We start from the raw sequence: 16575 nt of genomic DNA on the forward strand, positions 1-16575 counted from the left end.
TTGTCCAAATCATTTTCAGCTGCTTCTGAGTGTTTGATGTAGATCACATAGATATGATACAACTTCCTACAACAGTTATGGCTTTGCCTCTGCAGAAAACAGCAGAAAATGTTTGTCTTAACTTTTAAGATCATTTTAGGATGATTATTTTCTTGCCCCTTCCTTCTCTCTTGAACCTACTTTGTCTCCAAGACAGGAGTAAAACTACAGTTCAGTATTCACTGTCATCACTATGCTTCCGGTACTCGGATAATGTTTCCTTTGCTGTAAGGTAAGATTTGTTCTCTTAATGGTTAGCTTTCTGTACTTACCATATGATGCAGACATACATGTTTAGGGTGGGAATAACTTGAACTGCAGAAAGGGGACATCACAAATATTTTCATAAATGTTTATATTTTTGTACCCAAATATTACTATCAACAGAATGATTTCTGAAAAAAGTTAGTGTTCCTCTGTTTCACCTGCTCTTTCCGTGTTTGTTTTCTTGTCCAAGAACACAGGCAAAATATCAGTCCTCAGGGCTGAGGCTTACAAATGAATATTGTCCTCGAAACAAACTCAGCTTCAGTCTTCAACATCTGAGTAGCTGAAGGGAAAGAAACCAGGAGGGTTCTTGTTTTGGGTGACTAACTGCTCATGAAAGCGTGTGATGGCTTTTCAAATTTTTACCTTTTAAAAATCAGGATTTGAGTCTGTTCAAAGATATATCTAAAAGTTTTCTTGTTTGTTTCTGTTATCGTTTTAGGAAATAGTAATATCTTTCTCTGCAGCAGATGAAGGTACAAAAGAATATCTTAACCTCTGAAATGTATGCTTTCCATTCTTGACATAAATACTTTATTCTCCATCTTTGAGCCTTTTTTCAAAAAGATAGTTTGAGATTGGCCTATGAAAGACAGTTGTTAAGTTTTTTATGCTGTCTACTTTTTTACTGTTTAAGAAAACTTGCATCCATAAAATTACGGGGACTAAAGAAGCTGCTTACATAAGTAGGTTTTGTGTACCTTTGTGCAAATGGTCCTTTTATTTCTACATTTGTGTAGAAGTCATGGTCTACAAGGAATTGAAACAATGATGCTGTAAAGCAACTTCTCACATGTACCACTAGAAAATCCCTGCTCCTGAAAGACAGTTTCTTAACATTGAGTTTTCATTTCTTGGATGATGTGATGAATAAAGGCTAGTGATAAATGTTTCTCTTCCCAGCCATTAGAACTGTTGGCAAGAATTAATTTTTCTGTGTTGCTACAAGCTACAAATATGTTCACAATGGTAAATATTTTTTTTGAAGGGAAAATGTAAAAATAATTGATTGTTCTCCATTGCTTATTTATCAGTGTGGGAAAAGTAAGGTTACTTTGTACAGTTTATTCTTGCCTGTTGACTATAGCCTTCACTCAGAGCTGCATGTTCCTGCGTTAGTGGATCATCAGAAGAAACAAACTACCAGTGTCAAGGACAGGTACTTCTAAGGGAATATAGGACATCTGCTATGAAATCTACATGTGAGAACAATACTGCTGTTTTAAACTTATCTGCTAGTACAGCCCTACCTGTTCTTGTAGTTTACTTATTGAAAGCGCCTCCAATTGTTCTGCTCCAGCTTCTTTGAAGAGAAAATCAGAGGAAATATAACAAGCGTTATATGTATACGTATGTTGATACTTCTTTGTCATAAACAGGTGCCCCATTGTTGTCTAGTGTATTTTCATCTGGACAGGAGAGTAAAAAAAATATATATGTAACCGATGCCTTAAAAGCCACGGGGCATGTAAAAGCTTTCTGGAGTGTTATTTCAATGGTAGGTATTAAGGAAATTATTCACGCAAGAGTGCTTCTTGAGTATATTTTATGTTCTTAAAGTAGACATGTTAAAATTGTTTATGTTTAACTCTTGTGTTTTGTGCTTTGGATGTCTTGGGTTCTGACTTCTTTTCCCATTATAGGGGGGTTCTTCTTCAGAAGACATCTCTCCAATAGAGTTAGAAGCCTCTTATGTTATATGTAAGCATATACTACATGTAATAATGTATAAGGTTTATAGTTAAATGCAGAGTACTCAGTCTGTTCTATGAAAGATGCACATAACATACATGTAAAGTAATTTGTGCATGACTATTCATGAGTTCAAACTGACTCAAGGTAATATTCCATAGTAAAATAACATTCAGTTTCAAAGTGGGAGAAATTGTTACAGGTGAGGGGGGGGGGGGGGGAGGGGAATAAAATGTACCCATGAGAAGAAGAAAAAAAAAACTTGGAAAGAAAGGGAGATTTTGGTTTTAAAAAATAGAAAAAGATACGCATTGGAAAGTTCGAGGATATGAGGGTGGCTGGAAAATGATTCAGATGCGGAGGAAGTGAGAGCAGATAGCACCCATCAAATGTGCGTGTTGGTAGGGTTTTTTGTTTGCTTACTTTTAACATACTTTTTACTTATTTAGTTCTACATAATTTATCTAGTTTTATCTGCAGGGTTTCAAAGAAGTCTTATGAAGTGGATAACATTTGTATGTCCTATGAAAAGAGTGAATTTGGACTATAAAGGCTAAATGAACTGATGGTAGTCTAATCAAGCATCGTTTCTGAAAGTGCTGACTACCCGTTCCTTCATCAGAAAGGTGATATGAAGTGCAAATATTCAGTACTATTGTGAATTAATATGACAGCATCCAAAATCAAGTCAAGTAATGTTCTTTAAAGTATAGGTGACTCTTCCAGATTAAACTGAGTCTGTTTTAAATCTTTGTTCTAGCTACAGCAGTTGTTATTCTCATGAATAAGAATTTTAAAATAAAATATTCTCTTTCATGAATTGATGTAATAGAATCATTTTTACAGGATGGAGGAATATTTAAAGACTAGGTCTTTACGACATTTGTAAAAACTAAGTTGTTATAGTATTCTAATGGAATTTACAATATTGTGGCACTTTCTGTTTATTATTAACAGATACTGATACTGCATAAAGTATTAGATGTCCACAGTATTCCTGTTTTTAAGTAGCAATTAATGTTTAACTTTTTCAGAATTGTGATTTTTTTTTTACCTAGGTGTTGTTGCTAAAAGACTTTTCTTTGCTCTTACTATTTGCTTTAAAGAATACCTACCAGCTCCTTCTTCATTACGAGGCATAATTGGTATGCTTTATCTGGTTTTATTTCTCTGGATTTGTCTTTTCGTGTGTGTATGATGATGGTTCCAACAATGCCTTGGAATGGGAATAATATAGTACCAAATTAAAATTCTTGACATAGGAAAGAAAAGAAGGGAAATCCCTTTCTGAACAGTAGAGGTCACTTCACACTGGTAAGAGACCTGAATCTGGCTGCAGTAACCTAGGACTTGACTGTAATTGTCTATAAATGAGCCTATTTGTTGCTCTCCTGTGGCTCTCTTCTGTTATGTACCTTTGAATTTGGCAGTGAAATAAGAGGGTGTTGGAACAGTTGTGCCAGCTGTGTAGGTAATACAGAAACCAGGTAATGTAGTTTCAAGAGCAGATGTGGGGTTGATGGCAGACAGCAAGGTTTAAAACAATTCCTCAGTTTGTTGGCTCCAAAGTGATATATAGTTATAGGATGAACTACTCTTGAATTACTGTTTTTAAGGGTACTTAGAGCTATGTGCTGCAGCTAAATAATAACCTTCAGAACTAAAGGCATCAGTTGTCTCTGTAAAATACTGATATCAAGTCTTAAGATTTGTTTTTGCCATCCATAATCCTTACCAAAGCTATTAGAAAGGGCTCTAGATGATGAAGCACTGAGTCTGATGAGGACTTCATCTATTTTTCTTGGTCGTTCTTGTCAAATCATACAAGATTCTTTATCTCGGGATAGTATATACAGCACAGTCTTTCAAATACATAAAATACAGCAGGTAGGGAATATGACTGTGCAGAGTATGCATTTGTACTGTGCTAGAAATGGAATGAATTCTGCACAGATGTTGTGTTGGAGGATGAAAACTTAAAGGTGACAAGGAAGAAGTTGGCATGAAAAGGAAAAAGCAGCAGGGAGAGTTAATAACAAAGCAAAGTTGTTCTATGGAATGGGATTGAGGTGGCATTTGAAATCAGAAGAGGTGTAGAGTATTTGCAGCAAGAGTTACCTGTGCTTGAGGAATGTACACATTTATGTGCATATTTAAAATTGTATCCCTTCAAGCTCAGGCAAAAAACTAACTTCAGAAATATTTGGAGGCTTAATTCTTCTGATTCTTTCTGGTCGGCCTGATAATATTTGCTTTGAATGAAGGATAATTGAGAAAGGGTTGCCTCTTTTGGAGAAAAAAAAAAAACACAAGGTATTGAATATAGATGGAATTCTTCTGGTACTACTGAAAAAAAAGTAGTAAATAGGTATTTTTCCTAATATTACAAACCTTGTGTAATAGCCTTCCTACTCCAAGAATGTTCTGCTAGAGACAGAGGAGTTCAATGCTTAAGGCACATGTTTAAAATTTACATCTTTTTACTGTCTGTAGAATCCATATTCTAGATATGGAGAGAATTTTATCAGATTTTACAAGAATATTGGTTAAATTTGATGTAATAACTCCAGTAAAAGGAAAAAAAAAAAAAACAAGACTGGGACATCTCTACTGTGCCCTGCAGTATATGTAGTTCAGTAAAATAGACAATTCTGTCAGTCTAAAATCTGGTGCTTTGTGTATGAGTCTCATTTCTATTATGACTCTTGATCATCTGTGATCATTAAAACTAACTTGTCACCTTCACTGGAGACTGAAGTATAATTTTCTGTGGTGAATAACATAGGTTACTATACTACCTGGAATAGTAACTTCTCCCTTGTTTCATTGTTGGGTTTGGCATATGTGTTCCAAAGTGCATGATCTCAGAGTACTGGTGACCTCCTGTCCTTCTCTGTAGAAAGTGAGAAACAAACTTCATGTAGGAGGCTTGAGGAAATACTAGGTCAGCAAATAAAAATGCTTGTCATGGACACATACCTTTTGTGAAGGATTATTTTCTATTCCAGCAGGACTCGTTCTCTCCAGGCTCCCATGATTCATGATTTTGATTCATGATTTTACTTTTAACATATAAAACTTTGGAGGTGGAACATGGTACGTACCTGTGTGAGGTTCTGTTCTGGGGAGGTTTCTTTAATAGCTTCTACCTTACTGTGTGTAGTGTTACAAATACACCTATGTCCTGGAGCAAGGGCACGCTAAATGGTTTGAGATACAGTGTGTGTCTATAAGACAGAAAAATCTGAGTTGCACTACTCTACGTTCCTGTTTGATGTAGACTGTAGGATTTCTTTTAGTTTATTTCTAGTGCAGTATCTCAAGGAGAACCAGAGTTTCCCTTTTAGAAAATGTTACTTTAAGTACTTGCAGTGAAGGAGAAATCATTGCAACACTTGGCAATAGCAGAAGTGCTCAAATGATGAATTTGCTGTTTAGGTTTTTAAGTCTAGCTTGTCTTTCATCCGTTGGTTTGAGTTATACTTATCTGCTGTATTAAAGGAGGTCAATTCTGCAACATTTATCTCATTTAAAAGGAAAAAAAGACTAGATGCATTTCTTCTACTGCAATCAATAATTGAATTTAATATAATTGACTCTTCTGAAATAAGATTATTTTTCCTCATTAATAATTTCTGTTACTCCTCAGCAGAACTCAATATTACCCTAGTGTATTTCTGGAATCTCTCTCACTCAGAACTTACCACTCTGAAGCCAAATGAATTTTAGTTTTGGCAGTCCTTTACAGGTGGATGTAAGTGGATCAGAGACTCTTGCTTGGCCACCTCAGTTACTGCCAGAAGGTGTCAGTACGTCAGTAGTAGCAAGAAGAAACAAGGCTTGGATCTTAAAATAATTTGTGATTTTAATTGGTTGATTTTTGCTTCTTTAAAGCAGACAACTACTGTTCTTGGTAGTAACAAAATAAACTTGTGTATTCTGCCTCCACTGTAAACATATTTATCCTAATTCAGAGCTGGGTAAGCATGAGATTAATAAATCAATTTTACATAGGCCACTAAACTTCTTAGCTGTCATCAGCAAAAAAGTTCTTACTTCCTCTTTTTTAAAAAAGGAAGATTTAGCTTAATTCTTATCGTGTTCTTATAGCACTCTCCAAACAATTCTGAAATATTTTCAACTGAAAGGAAAGAGTTGGGTTGTACATGAATACATATGTGATGTGTTAAATCAAAAATCTCTGGTTTAAAAAAAAAAGCTAATCAGAACGTTTTCTAGAAACCTAAAAATCCAGGTGATATATTTTTCTTTCCTTTAGTCCTTACAGATAACTGTTACAGCATTATGGTAGTGTTTTTTACTTTTAATTTTTCAATAATCAATTACTCTGCATCTTTCTTGTGCTTAGAAAGCCTTTTCTCTAATTCTGTTGTTAGAGAAGGTGTTTAAGAGTATTTTTCTTTTATCCTAAACTGAGCGAATTGCAGGTAGAAAACAGTAAATAAATACCTCTTAACAGTATTTCATAATTGGTTAACCAAGTTGTTATTTACTGGATTATTTGGGCCATTTTTCAACTGCATTTATGCAGATGTTTACTGCTCCTCTTTAAGCTGGATAAATTGGAATGTTTTCTTCTACCAGCATATTTAATTTGCTCATATGTCTGTAGAATGTGGGAAGCATCTGACTTCCCGCTTTGCTGCGGTCACATAAATGACTTGGGCAAACCAGTTCATTTCCCACACTTTAGTTTGTGGACTGTAACAAGAAAAAGAAATGTTCCAATCCTGCTGCTTAAGGATGTCTGCAGAGATTTGAAAGGTCTTTATCTAGAGAAAAAGAATTTCAGGCATATTTCAAATCTTAACCTGATTGCTTAGGCAGTTACTTGTTTGCAACTGTTTATAATATGGAGCCCAAATGTGTTACCCAAAAGTGAGATGGATTTGAACTGCAATGAAGAGTTATCTTGGTAGGAAGGTTATCATTTGTTTTTGCTAGAAGTAATTGAGTTGAAAGGATGCAAATATGGAAGTGGAATTGTCATTGTACACAGGATTATCCTGATTAATCTAGCTCAAATAGAAGCTGCAAGGATTAGGATAAATATTAAATGTACAAAATGCTCAATCATGCAACTGAGAGTTCAAGACTGATGCGAAGGAAAATGTAATACATTTGGTTGTATGATTATATGCTGCTATGAGTTCTTTTATAGTATACAGAGAACTAATACATATATCATCTACAATACAGTGGAATGTAAGACAGCTCATTGTGATCCTTTAATGGGAAGGCCCATATTTCAAGAGGCCCTATTATTTACCAGAAATCTTGGGACAAGAATGACTTTTTCCTGCTACTTTTTCCTTCTCATCAGGTCGTGAGTTGAGCACCCTCTTGTTTAGGGCTGCCACTTTTTCATTAAAGGAAGTATTAATCTTATAGTAAAGTAATAATCAGATTTTTATTTTTAATAAAAACTGAAATATGGAACCTTTTGTTAGCATGGCATTTATACAGTTGTTAAAGAATTGCTGAAATGCTTGTTTTGGCCGATGACGATATTTCCTACATAACCAGTATTATATTGGTGTAAATTCAAGTGATAGACTTGTGCTATTGTATTTGGATTGACATGGTTAATTCTCCTAATTGCTTCTGCATGCAAGTGCTCAAACATAAGTAATTTGCGATAGTGCTGCTCAGAGAAAACCAAGAACCAACATCTCAGGGAGGCTCAACATCTTCTAACATCAATTTTTTTGCAATTAATTCAGTTGGAGATCACACATTCACTTATGTAGTAATTAATTAATTATTGCATTTATTTTTTTTCTTATAGTGATACTTCTACCATGCATCAGATGTAGACGGAACTTCACTGAACCTGAATAAATACACTTGCTACAGGTAGAATTGTAATGCTTTGATTTTGGAAGATTCTAGGAATCAAGAACGCCCTAAAAACCTCTTAATTTAGTTAAGTTTAGTTAGTTTATTTATTGTTATCATATGTGGAAATGATGAAGTTGTTGTTATATATGGGCTAGAAATAGCAGCTAAAAACAGCGTTGAATTTTAAGACAAAAGGTAAGGTTAGTGAAAATCCAGACCATAGCTGTCTTGTTTATTCTTCTCATTTAGAATTTAAGAACCAGTTGCGAAAAAGGCCTGTCACAGAAACCATTCATATGACATATGATTTAAGTAGTATAGTTGGCAAATCAGCTCTCAGCTGATAATCGTGCACTTGTATTCACTGTCTTAGATGAATGCAGAGATTGAGATCAATTAGCATCCAAGTTTATACCATGAACATAATTTTTTAGCAAACCTTTTTTAGAAAAACGAAGTCATTGTAATAAATGAATGCCATTGTCTGAGAGAGAAACAAATACAACTTTGGTTAGTTCCCATCTCACCTTTTTTCTCCAATCAAGACCATTTTATATCAGTTTATGCTAATTTTAGTATATCAATAGTTTTATTAGCAAATGCAATCATTTTCAATGTTCACTTGGATTGAAGTGGACACCTTTTAAAACTGTCTAGTTAGAATTAAACATCAGCATTGATTTCTAAATTATTTCTAGAGTTAATATAGACAACACTAACTTCTGAGATTGATTGCTATCTGCAAGAAACATTTTTTGTTTAGTAGTGCTTTTTGTTTGGTTTAAAAATAAAAAACAAATACTGGTCTCCTGATCTAGAGTTGCTAAGCAAAGCAGGGATTAGTTACTGGTCTAAAAAGCTAATCAAAACTAAGCTGGATTGTCCTGTCTAATATTATATGAATGTTCAGGGACTTCAAAAAATAAGCTAATATTTGTTTTGGCTTAAAAACCTAGTTCTTGGAGGTCAGTTACAGTGAGAACATCCATCTTCTTGCTAAACTATAAAAATGATATAATTTTGGAGGTTTCTGTGGTTGGCCTAATTTTCTCTTGGTTTCCTGTGTCTGGCATGCACATTTTGCCAATGCCAGAGTTGTGAAGTGGTATCACCCGTAAATTGCCATTGGAAGGTCTGTGCTCATGTGAAGCTGAAGTCTGCTCTTTTACCACTTTCTGACAGACTCACAGATCTGAGTGTGGAACTTGGTCATGATGGAATGATTATAACTTCAGTCTTTAATACAGAGGGAAGTTTGTATTAAACTGAAATGTAAAGAGGGCATTTTCAGTCTTTTTCAGAAATGTCCCAGTAAGTGGTTTGTATTCACGGATTCTTGGATTGCAGTTGGGTACGCTTACATCTAGTACGTTGGAACTAAGTAATGTAAATTTCATGAAAGTAACAGATAAACAAGGGTATGGTTGGTGGGGAGGAAGAATTACAATCGAGTATTTTACCTTTTAGGGACTATCAGAGCAGCCCAACACTGTTGAAAGGATAGGTACAGCCTGACTTGTTTTCCCCTACCTAGTTCACTGCACAGTAACTACATTCAAGAAAAAGAGCTTTTTAAAAAAATATTTTGTATTCTAAACCTCCAGGATAGCAGATAACAATGTGGATCTGACTCCTTCATTAAGCTGTCATCTTCAGTCTTTCTGATCCAGGCAACTTCATTACCAGCAACTCAATAGATGTCTGTCTTCTGACTTCTTAAGCATTGTTAAGATGCAGGAAGGAAAAACAAGACAGGAATAACTTCAGTGGGTGAGAACACAATCCCTACAATGACAGCACAACTCATTTCCTTTTGGACTGCTATTCAGATTATCTCTAGTGGTCCAGTTGGATAGGTGGGAAATATGATGTGAAAGAAAGCACCAAACACCACCACTGAGGAGAGACTAGTCTGTGGAAGAAAATGCAGATTTTTTTGCAGTTTTAGAAAACCAGATGTCTGTGGATATGAAGCTAATTTTCCCCCCAGATGAACAGGATTCTTCACAAAGATTGTGTCAGACCTTAATAGCACTCCAACCTTCTCTTATTATCTAATATTTATTAAATTGATTTTCATGGGGTTTAGTTCAATTTTTGCATACTTTAATGCCACATAATCTCAGTTCACTTTAAACTACATTATTTTTCACAGCAGTGTAACACTACCTTGTGGACTGATTTCTATTTATTTCTTAAACCCTAATCCTCTTTCTTTAGGAAATCTGCTGTTACAACCAAGGAGCATCCCTTGTCAATGTCAGTAAGGCTTAAACAATATGAAGCCATAAATGGAACAACAATAATTTCTATTTCTGAGAGAGACATTTTGGCACGGGGTTGGGTTTGGGGAGAACTGTTTCTGATTCAAAATACAGTACTATCTCTAAAAGCACTTGAATTGTGTTTCAGAATGCATTGTTGGATTTTGTTTGCTTATTTGATTTACCCATTGTAATAGCTGAGTAGTTTTCTCTTTATTTTCTGTATTACAGGGTAAATGAGCTACATTCTCTGCATTTTTCACCGCTCTAAAGTCAACTAGGGCCATATCACAATGAGAAAAGAATTTGAATGGAACAGGGCTCTTGTGACCACTTTTCCCAGGGGGAAGGATTGTAGCCAGGAGACTGAATTATGTGTATATTCCAGGCAGGTACTGCTGCTGGAATTGCAGGGGAGATGAATGTGGTGGCTCTAATAAAGAATCTTAACTTATGGATCATGTGGTCAGAGCTGCATGACTAGACTGAAGATTCTACTGTGTGTCTTCTGCTAACATGTTCTACCACAACCAACAGTCTTCTAGGAAGACTCAAACTATATGGAATTTACTGCTTCACATAACTTGTGTAATTCAATGTCTAGAGGTATTTAATTTATGATGTAAGTAAACTGCTGTTAAAAATAAATAAAAATTGTGCTCTGGTGTGGGGAGAGTGCAATAATGCTTGGCTTAGAGAGGCAGGCTCCAAACCCAGGAGTAACTAGCTAAATTGGTGTAATTTCTCTGGTTCATTTACTATTTTGGTCTTAATTAGCTGATGTTCCATTATTGAAAGCCCACTATCATACACATAACTTTAAATGTGCGTAACTTTAGATGACAAAAGAAAAGTGGGACTGCAAGTGAAATCCTTCTTCACTACAGTAGAGGAAAGCTTGAATAAGTATTCTTAAAATGATTGTTTCACTCTATACTAATAATGCTAAACAAGCCTACATCTTGAAAGAGAAGTGATGAAAATGGAAATTAATGTAAGTTCAATAGTAGTGTTTTTTTGCATAGATAATAAATAATATAGTCAGCAAACTAACTTCAATTCTGGGTCAGTAAGATTAGAATAAAAATCTGTACCCTGGGGAATTACAGAAATCTTCTGTGGACTGTATCAAAGGAATACCAAACAACTATTCGCTTCAGAGATATTGCTATTAAGATTACAGACATGGGTTACTCTTCAAGACAATTTTGTGAATTGTTTTTCACCACTTGTCACTGCTAGTTTAAGAGGTAGATAGAAGCAAAAGAAAATTTGATGTTTTAATTTATACATAAATTAAAATGGGGCTAGGGCAAAGAAGGGAAACCTATACAGCAGCTTTGTGTTTTTCCTGCTAAGGAAATACTGGATGGCAGCCAAATTGTAAAATATTTTATCTATACTTGTTTTAAAACTTTGGCCACCACAACTTATCTATGTTACCTAAAGCTTTTGTGTGTGTTATGCAGTTGTTTAACAAAAATTGCTCTTCTGAGAGTATGTGAAGGTCGAACTGTTATAAATATGGTGGGGTTTATCTGCATTTTTATTGATTCAGCTAAACACTGACGCTAGGTGTGCTTCTAAATTTAATTTTTTTCCTTAAAACCAATTGAAACTTGACTTGAGAAAGCTGATCAGAACAGAGGAAGATAATTTTATTGCATCCCTGAAGCTAATGTCTCAAAATCAGTGGTATAATCTACTTTAACATGAAGCTAACTGACTCTTGGTCTTTCTCTATTGTCAAGCAGAAATTCATCCAACAACAAACAAGAAGAAATAAGTTTGGTTTGGAAGCAAAACAAGAACATTTTTCTGAAATAGCTGCTGAAAGACAAGGGAATACAAGACAGTTAAGTCATTTGCTCACGACATGCGAGAAATCTGTGGAAGAATAAGCAGTAAGTCATCGAAGATTAGGACACTACCTTCTCTCACACCAGGAAAAAATTATGTGCTTTCTGATCTTCTATAAAGTGAAACAAAACAAAAAATTGGTAGCAAAAAATATTGAAGTTTTCCAAAAATCCTCTTGGTAAAATACAGTACAGTGTAAGGCAATACAATGAAGTAAGCCTATCAATTATTAAAATAAATATTTACACTGCATTCAGTAAGATTGCTCTGCCAGACCTCCTATCAATAGTTTAAAAAAAAAAAAAAAAAACTTGCTTCCCATATAATCGTAGAGTTGGTGAAATCCAAGTTAATGATAACTTAAAGTACTTTAATAAAACCAGTGTTTCAACTTAAAGGTGGATAAAGGTAACTGAACACTTTATACTTTGTAGCAGTGTGCATATCTTAGAAGGCATCAGAGCTCTCATGTTCTTTGTAGGCAAAAATCTCAAATCCATTTCATTACCTGCGTCTAGAAATCCGATTAGGTAATGTGTTGTTGTTTTAACAAAACAAAATGTCACCATACATCCCTGGAAAACGTGTGACTACTTACCGAGTATTACCATGTTTAAACAAAACTAAGTGATCCTGGAGCACAAATGTTCTCTACAGTATGTGTAAAGTAATTCTTCCACTGCCCTTGACACTGGTAAGGCTTGGAGTACTGTTTTGGGCACCATAATTCAAGAAAATTGTAGACTTACTGGAGACAATCCAGAATGGAGTAAGAAGAATGAGCAACAGTCTGGAGGGAGCAGGAGGGAGGATGGAAGGAATTGGCATTGTTTAGTCTAGAGAGGAGAAAACTGAAGAAAGATGGGATGACAGTCTATAACTGTGAAGTGTGTTACTGCAAAGCAGAAACCATAAACCATAGATAGCAAAAAGAAAAAATGGAAAAAAAAAAAAGGCATCAGAGGAAACTGAATGTTATCACTAAAAGTAACTATCCTTTGATAGATTAGTTAAGGGTTTAGTAAAATTTTCTGGCTAAATTTGTTTTTAAGTTTGGCAGATATTTGTATTTAATATTTAAAGTTGTGAAGCACATGTAAGCTCTGTACATAAATTCTAACTTCTAAGTCCATTCTAAAAACTTACCAATAAACTCACTAGGATCTCTTGATTTTATATTAAACAAGCTTCTGCAATAGATCATGCCTGAGCAATAGATCATACCCTAAGCAACCTGATTTAGTGGGTGGCATCCCTGCCTATGGTGGGGAGTTGGAACTAGATGATCTTTGAGGTCCCTTCCAACGCGAGCCATTCAAAATATCTGTTGTAGCTATAAGCTAACCTATCAGCAATCTAAGATATGTGTAGATAAGCAAAATCTGATAAACTGTATATACTAGGAAAGAAGAGATTAAAGGATGCTTTAGACTTCTAAACTGAAACAGTCGAACTTTCTCCTTCCTATGTGGAAAGGAGTATTTATATTACTCACATTTATTTTATTTATGCTTTTAGAGACCCACTATCTAGGAAGAGACTATTTACCTGTGATTCACAAATACATCCTTCTCAGAGAAGATGAACAAGCTGAGCTTTCCTTTTCACAGTGCTCCTAGACACCTTGGCAATTATATAAACAATGAAACCTGGCTACAGCACAATTATGGGTCACTCTGCAATGGGTCACAGAGTCAGAAAGGAATCGTATAAACATAAGTGTCCAAAAACTTTTCTTCATAAGGATAACTATAAACTTACCATTACTCACCTTTTAGGAGATCTAGGAAAGCCATTGTCTCTTAATGTATTTTAGGTTGTACACCAGAAAAGCTAAAATTAGGGGAATCAAATAATAGTATGTGTAAAAGGAAGCAAAGAGGGTGTCCATCCAATTAGAATAACTCACCACACACCCATTCCTAAGTCCAGGAATAAACAGTCATCACATTATCCTTCTCTCCTGGCCTTGACAATTTTGCCTGTATATAACTGGGTCATAAAACAATATTCTTGGAAAACAGATGCATTTCAGCAAGAAAGCAAAGATGCACTTTTATTCTGTACAATACTAAATGAATGGACGATGCACAAGAATGCATCAGTCCTGTGAGTTATATGTCTAAGCCTACATCATCCAGAGTATAACTTACAAAACTGCTTCTACACATGAGATGCATACCTAATACTATCCTAATATGGCTGTGGTTGAAAATATCTCAACATTCCTCAGCTGTGCCTGCAGGAGAATGAACACAAAAATGTTAATTCTTCTACATTTATATCTGTTGTGAAATGCTGGCACACTCTAGCAATCAGCATTAATACTTTATTTGGTTTTGTGGGTGTCTTTTCTAAATGCCAGCAAATGAAATGTGGAAAATTTCCATCTCCCATACTTGATATGGATTTCAGCTGTGAATGTGTATGTCTGTCACTGTGTTGGAGATGGAGAGGTTGAAATAACCTTAGACTATAATTCATAAATACCTGTGGATCAACCTCTAGATATGCTTATGTATAATTAATTTTGCCTGTATTCCATTCTTGGACAATGACATAGATATGTACGCACAAGATGAGTTGATTTTCAGTGGATTCTATAATGCCACCTAAGTCATACGTAATGAATTTTAAGCATCAAGAAAAACACTATAACATAATTATAAAGAAAACAAAGATGACTTCTGAAGGGATGTAATGCAGTGTATTTTCATGTACATGATAAACTATTTCAAAGAAATGACTAGCCAGTGAGATCACTCAGTTGGCTCCATTTGCTGCTTTTCCAAAAATAATGTGACATTGTGCATTGAGAGGTTTATGCCAGTTGTGCTGCAGGAGAATCCATTACTTACCATAGATTTCTTTTGAAAAATACTTTTTTTTTTTTTTTTAGTACAGACAAAATGTTTGGACTTCAGGACTGTGGGAAGCCAGGCATCAGAGTGGCCAGCTGTTCCCCTTTAATACAAGGACTGGCCTGTATCCTGAGCAGCTGCAGGAACTGGAGACTTTTAATGTTGTTCAAAGCTACCTTAGCTTTTCCTATCAGCCTTGTCTTGAACCAGGCTGGACTGGACCAGAGAACCTGGCTCAGAAAGTCTCTCACTGCTATTGTCAGGTAAAATAACCTCTGGAAAGCATAGTAAGAATATTTGATTATTTGCTGGTCTGTCTTATTTGTATTCATGTGGTTTACAAGGGGATCCTTTTTACTGGAAAACAGTTAAATCTGGGAAATTTCAGTTAGAAACACATCTTATTTTCATTTTTTTCTTAGTGATTACATTTTTTTTCAAACAAAACTGTATTTTTAATTGTTCCATGCTTGAACTTCACAAGAAACTTTGAACAAATAATATTAAAGCTGGGCATTTCAAAAATGTTTAGGAAAGAGTTTCTTTATTCAACTCTTGAATAAAGAAGTTTGTAATATCTGGCCTCGTTAATTCAGAATTCTAGGTTAGTCTTTTTTATGTGGTCACTTTAATCAAGGAGATGCCTGCACTGCTGCCAGAAGAGATCGATTTTTTTTTTTTTCCTGTTCAGTAATCACAGAACCACTGAGTGGTTTGAGTTGGAAGAGACTTTGGAAGATCACCTGGTTCCACCCACCTGCCATGGGCAAGAACACCTCCCACCAGACCAGGTTGCCCAAAGCCCCATCCAGCCTGGCCTTGAACACCTCCAGGGATGGGGCATCCACAGTTTCTCTGGGCAACCTGTGCCAGTGCCTCACCATCCTCAGAGTAAAGAATTTCCTCCTAACATCTAATCTAGCCCCCCCTCCCCTTTTTAGTTTAAAGCCATTATCCCTTGTCCTATTACTACATCCCCTGACAAAGAGTCCCTCCCCAGCTTTCCTGTAGGCTCCCATCATGTACTGGAAGGCTCCAATGAGGTCTCCCCGGAGCCTTCTCTTCTTCAGGCTGAATAACCCCAGCTCCCTCAGCCTGTCTTCACAGAAGTGGTGCTCCAGCTCTCTGATCATCACCAGGTACAGAGGTCAGACCTAGTGGCCTGTAGTTCACTGGGTCTTCCTTTTTTCCCTTTTAAAAAATGAGGGTCATGGTTCCCTGGTTCCCTTCTTCCAGTCACTAGGAACTTCAGACTGCCACAACTTCTACCCCTTTCTCTTTTCCAGTAATCCTTTTTCCTGCTGCTTTTCTAGTGTAGATACAGCAATCCTTTGAATCAGGCCAGAGAACATCATCTGTCTGAAACCTAATATCAAGGAAACAAACAAAAAATGTTAATGCTCATAACAGGCAGCAGGAATGATTGCCCAAGGATGGCTAGGTCTGCCCCTGTAGAGAGCATTACAGATTTATGCCGAACTAAAGTAATGCTGTAACCAAGCTTCTAGGGATTCAGTGCATATAGCATGCAGAGATGAAGAGAGACAACCTAATCAGGGAATGGGAGGAACTATCATAAATCCCAAGCTCTGCAGGAAGATTGCATGTGATCTCTGAAAATTTCACAGTTAAAGATGGAAATGGATACCTGCTATACGTGGTACATCAGTAATCAGAGCACCCACAAAAGATATCGATCATGATACACATCTGCCACTGTTGTTGGAAGT

Source organism: Cygnus atratus, chromosome 3 (assembly GCF_013377495.2).
Source record: "Cygnus atratus isolate AKBS03 ecotype Queensland, Australia chromosome 3, CAtr_DNAZoo_HiC_assembly, whole genome shotgun sequence".
In the NCBI taxonomy this organism is placed as follows: Eukaryota; Metazoa; Chordata; class Aves; order Anseriformes; family Anatidae; genus Cygnus; species Cygnus atratus.